Source organism: Antechinus flavipes, chromosome 3 (genome assembly GCF_016432865.1).
Source record: "Antechinus flavipes isolate AdamAnt ecotype Samford, QLD, Australia chromosome 3, AdamAnt_v2, whole genome shotgun sequence".
Lineage (NCBI taxonomy): Eukaryota > Metazoa > Chordata > Mammalia > Dasyuromorphia > Dasyuridae > Antechinus > Antechinus flavipes.
The window spans coordinates 268,684,720-268,692,318 of NC_067400.1; the positions used below are offsets into that span (position 1 = coordinate 268,684,720).

General features: G+C 35.4%; 1 pseudogene; it reads left to right on the forward strand.

Moving 5' to 3' along the window:
- The first annotated feature begins 5,548 nt into the window (after positions 1 to 5,548).
- On the forward strand, positions 5,549 to 5,973 carry LOC127557166 (40S ribosomal protein S13-like; annotated as a pseudogene).
- The last annotated feature ends 1,626 nt before the right edge of the window (positions 5,974 to 7,599 follow it).

Sequence of the window (7,599 nt, forward strand, 5' to 3'; positions counted from 1 at the left end):
TGAGGTTTTTATGTCCTAATATATGGTCAATTTTTGTATAGGTTCCATGAACTGCTGAAAAGAAAGTGTATTCCTTTCTGTTTCCATTACATTTTCTCCAGAGATCTATCATATCTAACTTTTCTAGTATTCTATTTACCTCTTTGACTTCTTTCTTATTTATTTTGTGGTTTGATTTATCTAATTCTGAGAGTGCAAGGTTGAGATCTCCCACTATTATAGTTTTACTGTCTATTTCTTCTTGCAGCTCTCTTAGTTTCTTTTTTAAGAATTTAGATGCTACCCCACTTGGTGCATATATGTTTAATATAGATAGTGCTTCATTATCCATGCTACCCTTTAGCAAGATATAGTGTCCTTCCTTATCTCTTTTAATTAGGTCAATTTTTGCTTTAGCTTGATCTGAGATCAGGATGGCTACCCCTGCTTTTTTGACTTCACCTGAAGCATAGTAGATTTTGCTCCAACCTTTTACCTTTAACCTGCATGTATCTCCCCGCTTCAGGTGTGTTTCCTGTAAACAACATATTGTAGGATTCTGGCTTTTAATCCATTCTGCTAACTGCTTCCTCTTTATGGGGGAGTTTACCCCATTCACATTTACGGTTAGAATGACCAATTCTGTATTACTTGCCATCTTGTTAACCCCGGTTTATGCTTTTCTCCCTTCTTTCCCCTTTCTCCCCCTTCCCAGTATGAAGCTTGTGAGCACCACTTGCTTCTCACAGCCCTCCCTTTTTAGTATCCCTCCCCCCGCCTTAGAGTTCCTCCCCCTATCTTACCCCTTTCCCTCCCAATTCCCGTATTCCCTTCCGCTTAGCTTATTCCTTCCCTTTTCACTTTTCCCTTCTCACTTGTCAATGAGGTGGGAGAAGTTTTACCATAGATTGAATATGTCTTAAGATTTTTCACTTAAAGCCAATTCTGAAGGCAGTAAGATACCCACTATATTCATCCCCCTCCATTCTTTCTCTCAGATATAATAGGTTTCCTATGCCTCTTCATGACATGTACTACCCCCTCTTTACCCTTTTTCTGATACAATGTCCTTTCCACATCAATTTCTAGAACAAGGTATACATGTATTCTTTATACATCTATATAGTCAAAATATAGTTCCCAAGATTAATCTTTACCTTTTTAGATTTCTCTTGAGTTCTATATTTGTAGATCAAACTTTTTGTTAAGTTCTGGTTTTTTCATCAGAAATAGATGAAATTCGCTTACTTCATTGAATGTCCATCTTCTTCCCTGGAAAAAGATGCTCATTCTCGCTGGGTAAGTTATTTTTGGTTGCATACCAAGTTCCTTGGCCTTTCGGAATATCATATTCCGGGCCCTTCGATCTTTTAATGTGGATGCTGCCAGATCCTGGGTGATCCTTATTGTGGCTCCTTGATACTTGAATTGGGTTTTTCTAGCTGCTTGCAATATTTTTTCCTTCATCTGAGGGTTCTGGCATTTGGCCACTATATTCCTTGGTGTTTTGATTTTAGGATCCCTTTCAGTGGGTGATCGATGAATCCTTTCAATGTTTATTTTTTCCTCTGTTCCTATGACTTCTGGACAGTTCTCTTTGATAATTTCCTGGAAAATAGTGTCCAGGCTCTTTTTTTCATCATGTTTTTCTGGGAGTCCAATGATTCTCAGATTGTCTCTCCTGGATCTGTTTTCCAGGTCTGTTGTCTTCCCCAGAAGGTATTTCACATTTTTCTCCGTTGTTTGATTTTTTTGGATTTGCTTGACTGATTCTTCTTGTCTCCTCGAGTCATTCAATTCCACTTGTTCAAGTCTGATTTTCAGTGAAGTGTTCTCTTCAGTCACTTTTTTAAAATCTTTTTCTAATTGTCCAATTGAGTTCTTTTGTTCTGTGGAATTTTTTTCCATTTCGCCAATTTTGTTTTCAAGTTCACCAATCCTATTTTTCAAGGATTTTACTTCTTTATCCACTCTCTCTTTAACTTTCTCCAGGCTCTTTTGCCAAGCCTCCCTCTCCTTTTCCCAAGCTTCCCTCTCCTTTTGCCAAGCCTCACTCTGCTTTCCCCATTTTTCTTCTAGCTCCCTTGTGAGAGCCTTTTTAATCACTTCTATGAGGTTCATCTGTGCTGAGGAACAAATGATCTCCTCCTTTGGGGATTCACCTGGGGACTGCCTGTTTTTAGTCTCCTCAGGATTTAGAGTCTGCTCTCTATCTGTGTAGAAGCTGTCAAGGGTTAAAGTCCTCTTCAGCTTCTTGCTCATTCTGTCTATTAATCAGACACAAACTACCAAAGAAAAACAGAAAAAACTGGAGTCTTTCTTTGGGGGAGGGGTTGGGTATGTAATCGAGCTTCCTCTACAGACTGCAGGGGGCAGCAGTGAGGCACTAGCAGGACTGTGCTGCGCCTGCGCTCTGAGATCCCAGAGCGTGCTGAGTCACTGTGGGGGGGGAAGGGAGGGACGGCCAGGTCCCGAGAGACTCCAGCTGTTTGGGGTTGTATTCTTTGGCCCCGGTGTTTTTAGCTTCTCTGCTGGGCTGCTGACTTGCTGCTGGGGCAAACTATCCAAACCTGTAGCGAAGCTCTCCTGGCAGAGACGGCTGCGATCACTCCCCACCCCCTCTCCAGTCTGCTCCCGTGCTCTCACTGCCGCTGCCCTCAGCCTGCGCCCAATCTAAAACTGCCCCAGCCCTCCAGTAAAGACAGACCTTTCTTGGCGGATCTCAAGGATGGCTTCTCTTGGTAACTATATGTGCGTTTTTTTTTTTTTCAGTCAAGCATTGATTCAGAGGCTTGTAATGAAGTGGATAGTGAGAGAAAGCGTGGAGCTTATGCAGCTGTGAGCCTCCTCTCCGCCATCTTAACCGGAAGTCCAGCAATTACAATCTTAGACAAAACAAAAGAAAAAATGGTATTGTGGTGGTAGTGATGGTGGCAGTGGTAGTTGAGCTACAATTGTATCTGATTTTTGTGACTCCCCTACCCTTTATTTTTCTTTTTTTGCAAAAATATCGGAGTGATTTTCCATTTTAATCTCCAGCACATTTTACAGATGAGGAAATGAAAGTGAACAGGAGTGACTGACTTTTACAGAGTCACACAAACTAGCTTTAGGCCCGGCATTCTGCCCAATAATAAATGATTGATTATTTTAATTTTTAAAAGAAAGAAGAAAGCCAAATTACTGTACTAAAAATGAAAAGAGAGAACACACTACCAAGAAAGGTTAAATAAAAGTAGTTGTCAAGAACTGTTTTGCAAATTTTATGCTAATAGCACTAACAAGTTTAATGAAACAAATGAATATGTACCAAAAAGATAAATTGCATAGATAATCAGAAAAGAAAACAGAATATTTAAATAATCCTGTTTTTAGAAAAGAAATTATTCTGGGAAATTATTTAGAATTATGCCCAAAGGACATATCTGTGCATATTCTTTGATCCTTCTGGACACTACTGGGTTCATATCCCAAAGGGATCATAAAAGAGGAGAAAGTATTCAACTGTGTAAAAATCTTTGCATCAACTCTTTTTGAAGTGGTAAAGAATTGGAAACTGAGTGGATGCCCATCAATTATGGAATGGCTGAATAAATTGTGGTATTTAAAGGTAATGGAATATTATATTATTGTTCTATAAGAAATGATGAGCAAGATGATTTCAGAAAAGCCTGGAAAAACTTACACAAACTAATGCTGAGTGAAGTGAATTGAACCAGAAGAACAGTGTACACAGTAACAGCAAGATTATGGGATGACCAACTATGACAGGCTCTTCTCAGTAATACAGTGATCCAAGATAATTTCAATGGATTTGGGACAGAAAATGCAATTCTCATTTAGAGAAAGATCAATGGTGACTGAATATGAATTGCAACACAGTATTTTTAACTTTTGTTGTTATTGCTATTTTTCCTTTCTTCTTTTTTCCCTTTCTCCCATTTTTCTTCCATATTATGACTAATATGAAAATATGTTTAAATTATTATACATCTATAACCTATATCAGATTTCTAGCTATCTTGGGAAGTGGGGAGGAAAGGGAGAAAAGGGAGAAAAAATACCTTGCAACTAAAAATCTTGCAAAAGTGAATGTTGATAACTATCTTTACATGTAATTGGAAAAATACAATTAAGTGAAAAAAAAAACATACATGAACCCCCTGAGTGAAAAACAAAACAAAATAAAACAAACTAAAACCAAACAAATAAATTTACAAGTGAATGCATGTAAAATTTTAAAACAATTAAATCCATTACTATATAAACCTTTGGGGAAAATATGTAAATATGGCATCCTAATAAATTTTTGGGGGGTGGCACAAATATTTTTTGATATCTAATCCAGGAAAGACAAAAGTAAGGAAAGAAAATTATAGATAAATTTCCCCATTGAATATTGATACAAAAAAAAGTTCAATAAAATATCAGTAAATAGATTACAGCAATATATCATGAAGATCATACACTATGTGCAGTTGAAATTTATATAAGGAATGCAGAGCTGGTTCAATTTTAGGAAAATTAAATATAATAGACTAAATGAATAATGAAAACAATCAAAAATGATTATATATATATATATATATATATATAGAGAGAGAGAGAGAGAGAGAGAGAGAGACAGAGAGAGACAGAGAGAGACAGAGAGACAGAGACAGAGAGAGAGAAATAGAGAGAGAGAGAGAGAGAGAGAGAGAGAGAGAGAGAGAGAGAGAGAGAAGTTTTTTTTTTTTTTTTTACCAAATATAGCACCTATCCCACTCAAAAACACTGGAAACACAGAGGAATAAATGGAACCTTTCTTAATATAACAACTAAGTTAGTGTAATGTATAATGGAAATAAATTAGAATCCTTCCCAATAATTTCGGGTGTGAAGCAAGGGAGTCTCATCAATATTGTTATTCAATATTGTACTAAAATAATATAGCAATAAAGCAAGAAAAATAGGAATAAGAATATGCCACAAGGAAATAAATTTACTACTCTTTGCAAATGATATGGTATTCTCAGAGAATCTGAGAAAATCCACTAAAATAACTGGTCAACACAATTAACAAATTTAGCAAAGTGGCAGGATATAAAATAAAAGCATAAATCATCAGCATTTCTATATATAACCAACAAAATCTTGTAGGAAGGGATAGAAAGTGAAATGCCATTGAAAATTTTTGCAGATATCATAAAATACTTAAAAGTCAACCTATGAGGATGTAAGAATTATATTAACAGAGTCAGCAAACAATTTTTATGCATATAAATATTCAAGGAATTTGAAAATATTGATTATTTATGCCTATGTTGAACTAATATAATAAAATGACAATATTATCCAAATTAATTTACTCAGTACCATATTAGTCAAAATTCCAAAGAATTGTTTTGTGGATATTGAAAAAAAATAGTTATGTGGAATAATAAAATATTGTGAATATCAAGGGAATCAATAAAAAATAATAATAAAGTAAGAAGTCCTCACAGTACCAGATTTCTCACTGTGTTAGAAAACAGTAATCATTAAAAAATAAAATAAAATCTGGCTCTTTCATTTTCTGATCTTTGTTGTCATGGGTTGCAAACACACTCCTGGCAAGAGCCTGTCCCAGTTGACTTTGCCATACCACTACAGTTTGGCCATGTGGCTGAAAGTCACCTCAGAGGATGTGACAGAGCAGATGTACAAGCTAGTCAAGAAAGGCCTGATGCCTTCCCAGATTGATGTTATTCCAAGGGATTCTCACGTGTGTATTGCACAAGTATGCTTTCCCTGGTCTTCCTGAAACATCTTTATCACTTAATCAAGAAAAGTATTGCTTCTTGAAAGGACCTTGAGAGAAACAGAAAACATAAACAAAAAGAAAGAAATTACAAATGTCAAATAATTCTTGATGAGAATCAAATTTATAGGCTGGCTCAATACTACAGAACCATGAGAGTGGTCCCACCAAATGGGAAATGTGAATTATATCCAGCATGTGTTCTGGTGGCATAACTTTTGTTTTATTTACTAAAATAAAGTCACATCTAATAAAAAAAATCTAATAATAGATAAGAAATAAAGTGATGGATCAAAGGAATAGATGCAAAATATATATCAATACCCTCTCTGTCTCTATGTCTCTATGTATCTATCTACCTATACAATGTACAGAAATAAGGACAGCAACGTGCTTTTACTGTGTTAAGTAACACAAAGATCACAGAAATAACTTGTTTGGAATCCATATCTACATGTTTTCTCCAAGTAGTTTATTTAGTAATGGAATAAACCATTTATAATATTTGGGAGAATTCAATTGTGAATTTACATTCTCCTGGGATTTGTTTTTTGTTGTTGTTCAGGCATATAATGTAGGATTTGCGGTAAGGAAGACTCATTTTCTCTTTTTTAATTAAATATTTTTATTTTCAAAGCATATGCACAGATAATTTTCAACATTCACCTTTGCACAAACTGGTATTCCAAATTGTTTTATCCCTCCCTTCCCCCTACCCTTTGCCCTAGAGAACAAGTAATTCAATATATGTTAAATGTGTGCAATTCTTTTATACATAGTTCCACAATTATCATACTAAACAAGAAAAATCAGATCAAAAAGGAAAAAAAAATGAGAAAGCAAACAAAATATGAGCAAACTACAAAAAAATTAGGTGAAAATACTATGTTGTGATCCACATTCAGTACCTTTCTCTGAGTATAGATGACTCTTCATCACAAGATCATTAGAAGTGGCCTGAATTAACTCATTGTTGACCAGAGCCACATCTGTCACAGTTGATCATCACATAATCTTCTTGTTACTGTGTACAATGTTCTCCTCTACTCAGCATGTAAGTCTCTCCAGGCTTTTCTGAAATCATTCTGCTCATGATTTCTTATAGAACAATAATATTCAATTACACCCATATACCATAACTTATTCAGCCATTCTCCAATTGATGGACATCCACTCAGTTTCCAGTTTCTTTCCACTACATATAGGGCTGTTGCAAACACTTTTCATGTCGATCCCTTTGCCTTTTTTTATGGATACAAGCCCAGCAGAGACACTGCTGGATCAAAGAGTATGCACAATTTGATAACCCTTTGGGCATAGTTCTGAATTGCTCTTCAAAATGGTTCAATCAGTTCACAGTTCTACCAACAATGTATTAATACAAACAATTTTTTCCAGTTCCCCCCAACATTCCTCATTATCTTTTTCTCTCATTTTAACTACTCTGAAAGGCATATAGTAGTACCTCAGAATTTTCTTAATTTGCATTTCTCTGATTTCTAGTGATTTTGAACACTTTTTCATATAACTAGAAATTATTTCAATTTCTTCATCTGGAAATTGTCTGTTCATATCCTTTGATCATTTGTCAATTAGAGAAGAGCTTGTGTTCTTAGAAATTTGAGTCAATTCTCTATGTTTTAAAAATAAGGCCTTTATTGCAACCCTTGGATGTTAAAAATATTTTCCACTGATTTCTGCTTCCCTTCTAACTTTGTCTGCATTGATTTTGTTTGTATAAAGCCTTCTTTGGCCACAAATTCCTTCCTTTTCCACAGATCTGACAGATAGATTATCCTTTGTTGTTCTAATTTGCTTATAGTATCACTCTTTATATCTAA